This window comes from Sus scrofa, chromosome 2 (genome assembly GCF_000003025.6).
Source record: "Sus scrofa isolate TJ Tabasco breed Duroc chromosome 2, Sscrofa11.1, whole genome shotgun sequence".
In the NCBI taxonomy this organism is placed as follows: domain Eukaryota; kingdom Metazoa; phylum Chordata; class Mammalia; order Artiodactyla; family Suidae; genus Sus; species Sus scrofa.
In genome coordinates, this window is record NC_010444.4 from 67,999,661 (window position 1) to 68,014,726 (window position 15,066).

Below are 15,066 nucleotides of genomic sequence, written 5' to 3' on the forward strand. Positions count from 1 at the left end.
AAAAAAATCTGACTTGCTTCTTGCTCCTTCTTTCTTACTTTCTAGGGTGCTCAGGTTGATTGAATCCAAATTCCCCACCAAGAAGCCTATGTATCAATGAGCTGAGGAAATTCTCTGGACAATAGCCTGCGAACATGTGCAGCCTACCCACAGCCTTGTGAAGGAGGTTAAAGTAAGCCTCTGCCGGTCAGCCTTTGATGTGATTGTAGCTGTGACTGACACTTCGTAACATCTTGGAGGGCTTCTGGGTATTTAAGTAGAGTATCACTTGCCAGATATAGATAAAAATCCATAGTTTCTAAAATGCCAATAGAATTCAGTTAGAGCAAAAATGTAGAACTGAAGATGCATTCGCATGAGCAAAAAGAGCCCTGTAAATCTCCATATCAAATGATGCCCATATGCATCCCATCAAATGATAGCCATAGCCCATAACCAGGGAAGGGCTAAGGAAATGAAAATGAAGCATTATTATAAGAGACAGATGTTAAATGAGGAAATGGAAAAAGTATCACATTCCTGGTAGAGAAGACCCAATGTGGCATGGATTTCTTGCTCATACAATGGATGTAGAGATATCGAATCACACAATGAGGGGTTATTTGAAAAAAGAAAGTCCTAATTTCATGTTAAATCCTACAACTTGAATGTAAGAAGTGAGGCGTACAGGTGAACATCCTATTGAGGAGAGGAAGGATCCAGAACCTTCCAAGGATGTTCACTTTTCTCCTTTTCCTCTTCCAATACTGTTAGCAGGTCTCCAGAGACTGGGACAACATGGACCAGTTGGCCAATAATGAGCTTTGTGTACTGAGCTCTAAGGTCATAGCTTTGTAAATACTTGGCTGTTGCCACCAGCCCATTAATTTGCCAGTTCTACGAGTGCAGCTCCACACCTGTGTCTCCATCCTTTGTGGGCACCTGCCTCAGCCATTCCCAGCCTGAGTCTGACTTCCTGCCAATCCTGAGGAGGGACCCTGAGATTTCATCACACACCAGGCAGGAGAGGGTGGTGAATCTGTACTCCTTGGTCATGGTCCAGCCGAGATGCAGCCCAGCCCAGTAAGTGCTGAGGGGAGAGAGTGATTGATGGAGGGATGGTTAGGAGCATGATTTCCTCCACAACAAGCTGAGATAGACAGACAGAAAATTTCAGTTCCAAGACCTAGGACAATTACATTATTATTTTTGGAGGGTGGGAGAGCTCTCATTGTGAGCTCTGCCTCCATCCCCACTGGCTCTGGCTGGTATTTCCCCAAACGCAGTGGCAAGGGGTTCTTTCTAAACGTCTCCCTAAGCATTTCAAGGGGTCATGAAAGCAATGATGAGGATGATGTTAACTATAATAGCATCATCTACTGTTGTTGAGGGCTTCCTAAGTGCCAAGCTCAGAGGTACATTTTATGAATCTTGTTTGATTTCACATGCATAATCTTTCCCAAGCTATAACTGCAATTCATTATTATTATTATATTTATTTATTTTACAGTCGCAACTGCAGCATATAGAAGTCCCTGGGCTGGGGGTTGAATCAGAGCTACAGCTGCAGATCTATACCACAGACAGAGCAACACCAGATTCACATCTGCAACCCATCCTACAGCTTGTGGCAATGCTGGATCCTTAACCCACTGAGTGAGGCCAGGGATCACACCACATCCTCACAGAGACTATGTTGGGTCCTTAACTGGCAGAGCCACAAATGGGAACTTCATTTTTATTTTACTAAGAGGAAAGGAACACAGCATTTGATGTATCTTTTGCAAGGTCGTGTGTTAGAAACGGTTGAATCCAGGTTTGAAGCCAGTCATTCTGGGCAGACTGACTCCAGACACAGAGGACTTGGGCAGGCTTCCGCCCGCCAACCCAAACATCATGTCACTTCCTTGTCATGCCAACCAGAGAATCTCTGATCACTATGCCCTTCCCTTTGGAGTTTTCTGGAGGACACCATGGAGGGCAGTACCTAGCACTTACTGCATGGACTGTGGGAAGTGTGGCTGAGATCACAAGATCCAAGGACATTCTTCACAGAAGTACAACAAAATATTTTAATTATATATGAAAACACAAATAGACCCCAAATAGCCAAAAAAAATTTTTGAAAAAAAAAAAGCAGAAATGGTGGAATCTGGCTTCCTGACTTCAGAATATACTACACAGCTACAGTCATAAAAACAGTAAGGTGCTGGCATAAAAACAGAGTCATAGATCAGTGGAACAGAATAGAAAACCCAGAAATAAAGCCATGCACTTATGGTCATGTAATCTAGACAAATAATGTTAGAATATGCAATTGCAAAAAGACAGTCTCTTCAATAAATTGTGCTGAGAAAACAGGACAGCTACATGTAAAAGAATGAAGTTTGAACATTCTCTAACACCGAACAAAAAAAATCAAAATGGATTAAATACCTAAGTGTAAGACCAACACTATAAAACTGCTAGATGAAAACATAGGCAGAATGTTCTCTGACATACGATGGCTTCTTGACCCCCTGAGCCACAGCAGGAACTCCTAAAATGTTTTCTGATTATGAATATTCATTTCTAATTTTGAATCCAGATGACATGCTTCTGCATTCATAGAGATTTATAATTATTCTAAATGAAGGAAATACCTAGAATTGTTCTTGCATAAAATAAGATTTCTGTAACTGTCTCAATTTCTTTAAATTCAAAGTATGTTTTTCTTAAGGAGGAAGGCAATTTCTCATTCTACATTATTTTTAAAGAAGTAGGCTGTATTCCATTTAGATCATGAATTGATTGTCTCTAAGGTTCTTACTCCCTTTACCCCTCAGTAGTGTTTTACAAAGCAAGAGTGAATAGAAATAGGTGAATAACACAGAAAAGAGGACAATGTTCTAAGCAGATAAAATTTATCACACTGAGAAATTTTGTTGAAAGTCCTGGGGTATAAGACCTTGGAAATCAATTGCTTGCAGCCAAAACATGGAAAGAATGCTGCATACCCACTTACTTATTTCCTTATTTTCAACCCTCCTTTTTTTGTTTAAAATTTGTCCAAGATACACAGAACCAGAAATGTAACAAGTGTTTCAGAATTTTTCCTCCTGGGCCTCTCAGATGATCCAGACCTGCAGCCCTTCCTCTTTGTCCTGTTCCTGTCCATGTACCTGGTCACCATTTTGGGGAACCTGCTCCTCATGCTGGCTGTTGCCTCTGACTCCCACCTCCACACCCCCATGTACTTCTTCCTCTGCAACCTGTCCTTGGCTGACATGGGTTTCATCTCCACCACTGTCCCCAAGATGATTATGAACATCCAAACTCACAGCAGAGTCCTCTCCTATGTGGGCTGCTTAACTCAGATGTCTAATTTTATTCTTTTTGGATGTATGGATGGTACTCTTCTGACTGCAATGGCTCATGACAGGTTTGTAGCCATCCGTCACCCATTGCGCTACCCTGTCATCATGAACCCACACCTCTGTTGCTTCTTAGTTTTGGTGTCTTTTTTCATCAGCCTTTTGGATTCCCAGGTGCACAATTGGATTGTGTTACGACTTACCTGCTTCAAGGATGTGGAAATTTCCAATTTCTTCTGTGACCCTTCTCAACTCCTCAAGCTTGCCTGTTCGGACACTTTCACAAGTAACATAGTCATGTATTTTTTTGGTGCCTTTTTTGGTGGTATTCAGGTCTCAGGGATCCTTTTCTCTTACACTCAAATTCTTTCCTCCATTCTGAGAGTTCCCTCATCAGGTGGGAGGTACAAAGCCTTCTCCACCTGTGGGTCTCACCTGGCAGTTGTTTGCTTATTTTATGGAACAGGCATTGGGGTGTATCTCAGCTCAGCCATCTCCCATTCTCCCAGGAAAGATGCAGTGGCCTCAGTGTTGTACACTGTGGTCACACCCATGCTGAACCCCTTCATCTATAGCCTGAGGAACAGAGATATCAAAAGAGCCATGAAGAGGTTCCTCAGCAAAATTATCTAATCTCGGTACCTGTGTCATCCATTTGGAGTGTATGTTGGAAATATGTAGCAAAATTCAATTTATGGACCTGAAAAGTTTACCTCTCACATCACATCTTTTTGTAGCTCTTATGGCCTTCATACCTCTCCTTGCCTCACATTTGAATATTCCTTCATTTGATATGTCTTTAGTGGGACTAGGAGATTATTCTGAGATATTTGCATGTCATGATTACTTCATGGCTAACTCATTATATCTATGGAGATGTCTGTAATTTATCATGGTGACCCAATCTTCCTGAGAAGATGACCAACTATCTTTTTATTATTGAAAATGTCTATTATTTTTGACAACTATTTTTCCATACTGTTTATGCAGGATATGTACGACGAGTCATGCCACTGCATCTCAAGCTTGGCTTTTATTGAAATCACCCAAGGTGCTTAAAAATACTCACAATTGGATCTCAACACCAGAGTTTCTGATAATTGGAGTGGGTTGTGTCCTGAGCATGAGAATTTTCTTTTAAAGAATGTAGGTATTTCGAGTTTGTGGCATAGGTTGAGAATTCTGATCTAAGTAAGATCTTTCATTCCAAGGTGATTTTACAGGGCTTGGGTCCTAACTGCTCATAGAAGAAGATCTTAAAGAGATCTAAGCTCAAAAGGGGAAGATATGAAGAGCCTACTGTAGCAACAGGCAATTTATTTTCCCCATTAATTCTTTTCTTCTTTTTTTAAACCACCAAGCTGCAACACATGGAAGTGGAGCCACAGCTGCAGGCCTACACCACATTCACAGCAACAGTGGATCTGAGCCACATCTGTGACCTATGCTGCAGCTTGTGGCAACATTGGATCCTTAACCCACTAAGCAAGACCAGGGTTTGAGCTTGCATCCTCATAGAGAATATATTGGATACTTAACCTACTGAGCCACAAAAGGAACTCCAACCTCATTATTTATATTAATGATTCCTCACCTAAGGTGTTTTTCTATACCATTAGAGCTTGGCCTATGTGCTCCTTGTGAGGGAATTGTTTCTGCTCCAAACTCACACGTCTACACTTTGCTTTCGGATGGAGATCTTGAAATTACTGCTCTACTTTCTACCCTGTGTTCATCTTACATTTATTCATGAATAGTCAGAAAGTCTCTTTGCCTGAAATGCTCAACCTAAATTCTCAACTGTTCCCTTTATACCCTCATTCCTTAGGTGTAGTAACTTCTTCCTTCACTTATGATAGTTGTTTTATGCTTTGTTCCTTTTCTGCTTTTCAAACCCTCGATAACTCTGTAACCAATTCCTGTATTAAATTTTCTCCATTAAAATGACTCATTGGTTTCTCTTTTTTTTTTTCACCAAATCCCGACTGATACTGCCCCACAAGGTATATAATAATTTGTAAGTCACCTGAAATTGGAAGATTGAAATATTTTCAAAGGGAATAAAGGTGGTGTCAAGGCTCTGCCTTAGTTTGGGTATACCACTGGAAATAGGTTGTGATGTCATATTCTACTTGTTGTGTGTCTCTAATGATGGATCATCAAATCACCCAAGTCATCACAATGAATTTATCATCTTTTTCATTACTTTAGGATTGTAAAGAAGCATGCTGTCAGCAAATGGGATCTCTTTCCTTGACTAGAAACAGCCTGCTTAGGACTTCACTTAGTTACCATAGCTTCCTGTATTCTTTCTCAAGAACTAAGTCTGTGGGCTCCTGTTTTTTTCCCACAAGATGAGTGTCCATCCATTCCTAGATGTGTCAGACAATGTTTTTTTCCCTCTGAAAGTTGTGCAAACCAGTTTAATTTATTTTGCATTTCACTCTTTAGGTTATTTAGATAGACATTTCTCTACCAACTGCATAGATAACAAACATAAAGCAAATTTTATTGGAGATGGGGTAAATAAAAATACTTATTAGAATACAGTTAAATTTTTTGGTTAACACTATTCGATAGGTGAGGAAGTTAGAAAGATGTTTTGCATCTTAATCAACATCACAGTTTGTAATATCAGGTAACATAAATTCCAAGATGCTCACTTAAAATTAACTTCATTGTCAGAAGGTGATCGAAAAGAGTAGTGGAGTTACCACTGTGGTGCAGTGGATTGAGGATTGGACTGCAGCAGCTTGGGTTGCTGCAGAGGTGCTGGTTCGATCCCCAGTCTGGCACAGTGGGTTAAAGGATTTTTTTAAATGGTATAAACATAACTACCACTGGTTTTCATGTCTCATGTCCTATAAATTCATATTTCTCATTGACTCTAGAATCTTATTCCTTGAAATCATTGTTCAATTGGTTTATTTATACATTTTCCCTCTGTGGACTAATTATTTTAGATTCCACAATACCCAGTCTCCAACTCTCATATCCACCTCTACTTATCTGCCATGTGTTCTCTCCTAAATATACTCTCTGTCATTTATTCACACACAGGTAAATAACATGCTTTGCTCCACATCCAATTTGCTTTGTTATACATTACAGCTTTCCTCCTATCACTTAATGACAAACCCATCTCCGCATTCCTCAGCAGAGAGGTCACTGTGTCAGGAAGGCTGCACGGATAAGACTGAGAAGGTTATACCACCCCTCTATCCACGTATATCCCACTCTATCCACTCGCAAAAAAACAAGTAGTTCCAAACCACATTTTATTAAAGCCTTCAAGAGCTGAAAACACAAAGAAACCTAAAGCAAATAGAATCCAGGGATAATGGAGTCCACCCTGGGAACTTTGGTTAAATTTGGCATTGGAATGGCTGCAGATTGGCCTGATGTGGATGGGGGGGGGCTCTCTTAGTTTGTCAGAAATCAGGGGGTCTACTTGAATGACCGGAAGCAGTAGAAGGGTGTCTTCAGGAGTGTCCAGTGGAGGGGAAGACCTACCCATTTGCTTGGGCACCTCCAGATTATTTTATGTAGATTATCGTGGTGGGATGAATTTGGGGGTATGCTAGAAAGCAGGTAAATGGACTTGAGTCTTGAAGTGCTTGGAGCACAAAGTTCTTAGAGCAGATGAGGCTTCTGTGGTGAGCCATTTTGAGATATTCCTATGGATTCCAAATCCTGGTTTTCATGCCTTGCATACTTCCCTCCCATTGACTAACAGATGGACATAGTGACTTGATTTTGACAATGAGAATATGGAATACATGTTGGGATATGTCACTTTAGGGATTAGAGTTTTTTCCTTATTGTGTCTCTCTTCCTCTCTCGGTTGATAGGACACAGCTTCCATGTGGTAAGTTACTCCATCAGGGGTCCATGGGTCAAGGAACTGTGGGAATTCTCTAGATAATATCCTGTGTACATGTGAATACTAACAACAACCCCATAAGTGAGCTTGAAATATGCCCCTCAGCTAAGCAAGCATTCAGGTGTCTGTAGCCCTGACTGACTGCTTGATCACAACCTTCTGGGAGGCCCTCTGAAATATTTAAGTAAATATCAGTTTCAAAATAAAGAGTAAAAATCAAAGCATCCTAATATTTCAACATAATTCCATTAGAGGAAATCTTGGAAGTGAAGACTCTTTGAGATAAGAACAAAACCCCAAGAAATTGGCACAGCATTGTATAACAACTATGAGATACCACCTCACACCAGTCAGAATGGCCATCATTAATAAATCCACAAATAACAAGTGCTGGAGGGGCTGTGGAGAAAAGGGAACCCTCCTGCACTGTTGGTGGGAATGTAAACTGGTACAGCCACTATGGAGAACAGTTTGGAGATACCTTAGAAATCTATACATAGAACTTCCATATGACCCTGCAATCCCACTCTTGGGCATCTATCCAGACAAAACTCTACTTAAAAGAGACACATGCACCCGCATGTTCATTGCAGCCCTATTCACAATAGCCAGGACATGGAAACAACCCAAATGTCCATCGACAGAGGATTGGATTCGGAAGAAGTGGTATATATACACAATGGAATACTACTCAGCCATAGAAAAGAATGACATAATGCCATTTGTAGCAACATGGATGGAACTCAAGAATCTCATCCTGAGTGAAATGAGCCAGAAAGACAAAGACAAATACCATATGATCTCACTTATAACTGGAGTCTAATATCCAGCAGAAATGAACATCTCCTCAGAAAAGAAAATCATGGACTTGGAGAAGAGACTTGTGGCTGCCTGATGGGAGGGAGCTTGGGCTTATCAGACACAACCTAGAATAGATTTACAAGGAGATCCTACTGAGTAGCATTGAGAACTATGTCTAGATACTCATGTTGCAGCAGAAGAAAGGGTGGGGGAAAATGTAATTGTAATGTATACATGTAAGGATAACCTGACCCCCCGCTGTACAGTGGGAAAATAAAAAAATATATTAAAAAAAAGAAAAAAAAATGAAAACTATAAAATGTTAAATTTAATTTTAAAAAAAGAAAGGAAAAAACCCTGAAAAAACCACTCAACCCTGTAAATCTCTGCAATATAAAATTCCTTCCCAAGCAAAGACTAAGATAATGAAGATAAATTATTCCAAAAGTCAAATATTAACTGAGAAAATGGAAAGAGTATCACATTCTTGGTGTGGGATTCTTGCTGCATAGATTTTGTGAATTAAGATAATGGATTTATAATGATCAAAATAATACAATGAGTGATTAACTTGGGGGGAAAAAGTCTGAATTTGATGTTAATATTCTGCAACTTGGAAGTAAGAAGCCAAAGGAATAGGTGAACTTCCTCCTGAATAGAGGAGGGACCCAGAACCTCCCAAGCACATTCACTTCTCTTTTTTTTCTTCCTCCATTAATACTAACGAGGCTCCAGAGACTGGAACAACATGGACCAACCGGCTAATTATAAGCTTCATGCACAGAGCCCTAAGGTCCCACCACTGTACATAATTGGCCAGTGCCTACAGCCCTTTAGTGTGCCAGTTCTAAGAGTGTGACTCAACATCCATGTCCCCATCCTTTGTGAGTACCTGCATCAGCAGTTCCTAGCCTGAGTCTGACTTCCTGCCAGTTCTGAGGAGGGGCCCTGAGACGTCATCACACACCAGGCAGGAGAGGGCCGTGCATCTGTACTCTTTGGTTATCATCCAGCAGAAATGCCACCCACCCTAGTAAGTGCTGAGGGGAAAGGGTGATTAAAATAAGAAATGTTGGGAACATTCTTTCCTCATTATGGGCACAAACATGATAGTTGGGATAGAAAGATGAAGGGGCACAACTATACAGAATTTTGGATCAGATGCCAATGAAGTTTATATTCTCATCTTTAATTGGGGTGAAAATTCTCATTCAGACTTCAGAATGCACCCTCTCCAGCTCTGTCACTGGCTGGCATCTCCTTATCATAGCAGAACATGTGTCCTCTAAACTACCCCCTTAGCATTTCAAAGGATTGTGAAAGTAATGAGGAGGAGGAAGAGCATAACATCATGCACTGTTGATGAGTGTCAGGTTCTGAGGTATGCATTTTATGTCTCTTTTTTGATTATGTCTGTGTCATCTCTCTTAAATTGTGTATCCACACCTCAGGATTATTTTAATAAGAGGAATGCACAACATTTTATGTAACATTTACTATTGTATTGGTTAGTAAGTGTTGAAGCCATGTTCTAAGCCAGTCTGCCTGGGCAGACCGACTCCAGACACAGGGCATCTGGACAGGCTTCCCCCTGCCAACCTCAGCAGTTACATGTCTTCCCTGTGAGAGCTGGCAGAAACTCCCCACTCACTATGCCCTTCTCTGTGGAGTTTTGTAGCACTTGCTGCATCGATGATAGGAAAGATGTGTGAGATACAGGCAAAATCACAAAAGAATCGGTGCAGCATATTTAAGGGTAGATCTCTCTGTTAATCTTGCTCCTGGATTTTACTTCAATTATCCACTTCCTCCTCCATACGCACAGTCAGCTGACTCAACCAGAAAAGGAAACATAAAATCTGAGTCTTGGGGTCCACCCCTAACCAGGAAAATGAAAACAATTTAAAATAATGTATTTCTTTTTTTTTTTTAAATAATGTATTTCAGATGTATCTGTGGTTAGACCTCTGAACCTCTGTTTGAGACTTTCAGAAAGTCTGAAAACAATGATGTTTAGGGCATGGGACTCAGAGAATAAAAACTTAGTTTTGAATCCTTGGTGCTCTGCTCATTCTCAGTGCATTAGGGACAATTTCTTAGAATACATGAGATTTGGGATTGTCAACTAAGTCGATTCTTTTTTGATACATATCCACTCAATTAGGATGGGACACATAATGGTTGCCCTCTCTGCAGTAATTATGTGATGGATGCATAAAGGGGAAAATGAATTTTCAATATTTTGTTACTAATAATAATAAGGCTAATTCTAATGTTATTAGGTTTAAATATCTTTTGATCTGATAACATGGTTTTTCTACACCCCTGACAGGACATTTTATTTTTGTTTCTACAAGTACATTCTTCATATATGCAGAAATGTCTGAACAGGCTCATTTATTTCTGATTCTCAGAGCCTATATCTTGTCGGCAAAGAGGAGGCACCATCAATAAAAAGAAATACATTTAAGTGTTGAATAAATCCTTCCATTTTTCATAGAAACATAGTTGTGGGCATATGATTTCCAAACAGTGAACCATTCATGCTGGTGTTTTCATTCTTTCCAGAATGTACCATACCACTAGAACAAGATGAAATAGTGCTTGTTTATGACTATGTGATAGGTTTTCTATGGGACCTATTATTTACCATTTAATAGTATCTGCAGGATCCATTAAAAAACCATTTCAGAAAATTTTATAAGTATGGGGAAGAATGGAGTCATAAAAATATCAGGACAGTACATTTTATTTCATGAGCTGATATGTATTTTGGATTTCATGTCATTCTCTTCCATGTATTGAGACAGAAAAGTCTCCAACCTCACTGGCATATAATCCACAAAACTTCATTAAATTTTGGGAATTGTATTTAATTAATAAACACCTTATCCCAATGATGATTAACATTCTTTATAAAAATGATGCAATATCTCCAAGTTACAAACACCTTATAGGTTCATACATGGTCAAATTGTGGGTATTAAATTCTTTATTTCTAAGAAGAAACAGAGACACGGAGAGGAAGAGAGATTTACACATACTCCACATATAGGAGGTGAAAGACCCAGGACTCAAATATTGATCTGCTTATTTTGCAACAGTTCTCAGTCACCTCCATTGTAGCCAATGAGTGGGTGTTTTCTAAGCTACTTGGGTCCCAGATGTGAAATGAAGGTAGAAGAATTGATTTATCCTCTTTTGGTTCAGTGCATCTATCTGTGAATTATGGAAATGAGGCAGTAGTTTAGAGGGGCCAAAATGGCACTAACATGATGGATTATAGGATTTCCTATAGTCATGTTTGTCAGTCCAGTTTTGATATCTAAGGTTGAAACAATTTCTTATGCAAGATGAAAATGTCATGTGCAGGTATCATGATATTATCACAAGATAGATTTCAGAAAGAGAAAAGCAAATACCAAATGATATCACTTATATGTAGAAACCAAAATATGGCACAAATGAACCTATGTACAAAACAGAAACAGTCTTAGAGAAATAGAGAACAGACTTGTGGTTGGCACGGGGAAGGGGAAAGGGAGAGGGATGGACAGGGAGATTGGGGTTGGTAGATGCAAACTATTACATTTAGGACACATAAACAATGATGTCCTACTGTATGGCACAGGGAACTATATCCAATTTCTTTGGATAGAATATGAGGGAAGATAGTATGAGAAAAAGAATATATATATATATATATGTATATATATATATATATATATATATATCACTGGGTCACTGCTGTCCAGCAGAAATTAACACTGTAAATCAATTATACTTTAATAAAAAATTAAAAACTAAAGTAAGGATATGGCAAAAAAAGAAATATTTTTTCAAATGATACCTTAGTAAAAGTTGATGTGGTTGATAGAAAATGATTTTTATGTTGAAACAAATATAAGCAATTAATATTAGTAAAACTGAATATGTCCCAGTTCTTAGAAATTGCACTAATCACCACTCACAAATATATACATGTTCTTGTTTGTACAATATGAAGAGAGTACAAGAATTTTCATAGCCTTGCTATAAGAAAAAACTGATATAAATAATAATATAATATAAAATGTGTGATGTACATTATTTATTTAACAAATAAAATATATGATTATATATTTACAGTAAACATGTGAAGTATATCATTTAAATGTGTTAAATTTATATTAAAATATATAAATATAGATTTATAAGTAAATTAAATGATGTTTTGTGTTATGTGATTATGTACATCAGGAAAAATGTTTTAAGCAGTTGTTTATGCTTCACAAAGAAACATAACCTCAAAGTTATGTTACCTCTAAAGCAGATTTTAGAGGAAAAATTTTAAGAAAGCTGTTTATAGGTACATAAATTCATATCAATGTCATGGGAACATTGACAAGGAAATATACCATCAACTTCATGACACTGGTTGCGTTTCAGGGACAGGTATGCAGAGGGATGGGACTGAGCTGAGATCCAAGAAAAGCCAAATGTTATCAGTTAATGTTTCACATCTCAATAAAATATAAGAACTGAAACAAGTATTACTAAATGTTCATATTTAATAAGTGGTGGTGGATATTGATGAGAACAATTATAGGTAATACTCATGGAGCTTTCTCTAAGTGTTGGGCAATATTCCAAGGCAATGTTTATCAAGCCCAGATTCACATTAGTGTGATCAAAATTCACATGTAGAAATCCTGATATTGGTTCTAGGCTGAGGCTGAGGTGTCTGTATTTTCACTTCTTCTTCCTCCTTCTTGGCAATCACAAGTCTGTCCCCTACATCTGTGAGTAAGTTTCTGCTTTGTAGATAGTGACATATTTTAGATACCACATATAAATAATATCATGTGGTAGTTGTCTTTCTCTTTCTGACTTACTTAGTATGAGAATCTCTAATTGCATTCATGTTGCTTCAAATGAAATTATTTCATTCTTTTTTATGGCTGAGCAGTATCCATTGTATACATGTACCACACCTTCATAATTCATTCATCTGTTGATGTACATTTAGGTTGTTTCCATTTCTTCTCTGTTGTGAATAGTGTGGCTGTGAGCATAGGGGTGCATGTATTTTTTTCAGTGAAAGTTTTGTCCAGATATATGCCTTGGGGTGGGATAGTTATATCATATAGTAGCTCTATATTTGGTTTTCTGAGGATCCTCCATACTATTTTCCTCAGGAGTTGCATCAATTTCCATTTCCATCAATAGTATAGGAGGGTTCCCTTTTCTCCACACCATCTCCAGTATTTGTTACTTGCTGACTTGTTAATGGTGGTCATTCTGACCATTGTGAGGTGGTACCTCATCATAGATTTGATTTGCATTTCTCTAATAATTAGTGATGTTGAGTTTTTGTTCATGTGCCTGTTGGTCCTCCATATGTCTTCTTTGGAGGAATGTCTACTTAGTTCTTCTGACCATTTTTTGTTTGGGTTGTTTGTTTTATGTTGTTGAGTTGTTTGTATATTTTGGTGATTAAGCCCTTGTCTGTAGCATCATTTGCAAAGTTTTTTTTCCCATTCTGAGTTTTGTTGTTTTGTTTTTTAATGGCTTCCTTTTATGTGACAAGGCTTTTGAGTTTAATTTTGTCCCATTGGTTTATTTTTATTTATTTTATTTTATTTTCCCACTGTACAGCAAGGGGATCAAGTTATCCTTACATGTGTACATTACAATTACATTTTTCCCCACCTTTTGTTCTGATGCAACATGAGTATCTAGACAAAGATCTCAATGCTACTCAGCAGGATCTCCTTGTAAATCTATTCTAAATTGTGTCTGATAACCCCAAGCTCCTGATACCTCCCACTCCCTCCCTCTCCCATCAGGAAGCCACAAATCTTTTCTCCAAGTCCATGATTTTCTTTTCTGAGGAGATGTTCATTTGTGCTGGATATTAGACTCCAGTTATAAGTGATATCATATGGTATTTGTCTTTGTCTTTCTGGCTCATTTCACTCCGTATGAGATTCTCTATTTCCATCCATTTTTATTTTTATTGACTTTGTTCTAGGAGGTGGATCAAGCAAGATCCAAAGACAATCTTCACTGATCTAGAACAATATATTTTAAAAATATATGGAAACATAAAAAAACACAAATATAAAAAGCAATATTGAAAAAGAAAAAGAGAAATGGAGGAATCAAGTTTCCTGACTTCACACTATACTATACAGATACAGTCATCAAAACAGTATGGTACTGGCACAAAAGAAGATGCATAGATCAGTGGAACAGGATAGAAAGCCCAGAAATAAATCTATGCACCTATGGTCAACTAATCTACCATGGATATGGCTATAATATATAATTGCAAAAAGACAGACTTTTCAGTAAGTGGTTCTGGGAAAAATGGAAGGAAATCAAAACATTCTCTAACATTATACATAAAAATAAAATCAAAATAGATTAAAGGCCTAATGCAAGGCCAGATACTATAGAAATGCTAGATGAAAACATAGGTAGAAATGCTGTTTGACGTATGTCGGTTTCTTAAAACACGCAGATAAAGCAGGAACTCCTAAAATGTTTTCTGATTATGAATATCCATTTCTAATTTAGACTCCAGAGTACAAAGTCCTGCATTTCATAGAGATTTATAAATTTTCTAAATGAAGGAAATATCTAGAATTGTGTTTTAATAAAATGAGATTTTTGTAACTATGTCTTGATTTCTTTAAATTCAATTTTTTTTTAAGGAGGAAGGCAGTTTCTCATTCCACATTATTTTTAAAGTAGGCTGTGTTTCACTGAGATCATGGATGGATTGTCTCTAATGTTCTTGCTCCCTTTTACCTCTCAGTGTAGTGAATAGAAATAGGTGACTAACCCAGAATCCAATGAGGAAAATATTCTAAGCAGATAAAATTTTTCACACTGAGAAATATTGCTGAAGGCCCTGGGGTATATGACCTTAGAAATGAATGGCTTGCATCCAAAATACGGACACTGTGCTGCATGCTCATTTACTTATTTCCTTATTTGGAGCCCTCTTTTCTTTTTAAAAAGGTGTCCAAGCTACATAGAACTGGAAATCTAACAAGTGTCTCA

The 15,066-nt window shown here is 38.0% G+C and overlaps 1 pseudogene; it reads left to right on the top strand.

The window, feature by feature from the left end:
- On the top strand, window positions 3,031–4,013 carry LOC110259648 (annotated as a pseudogene).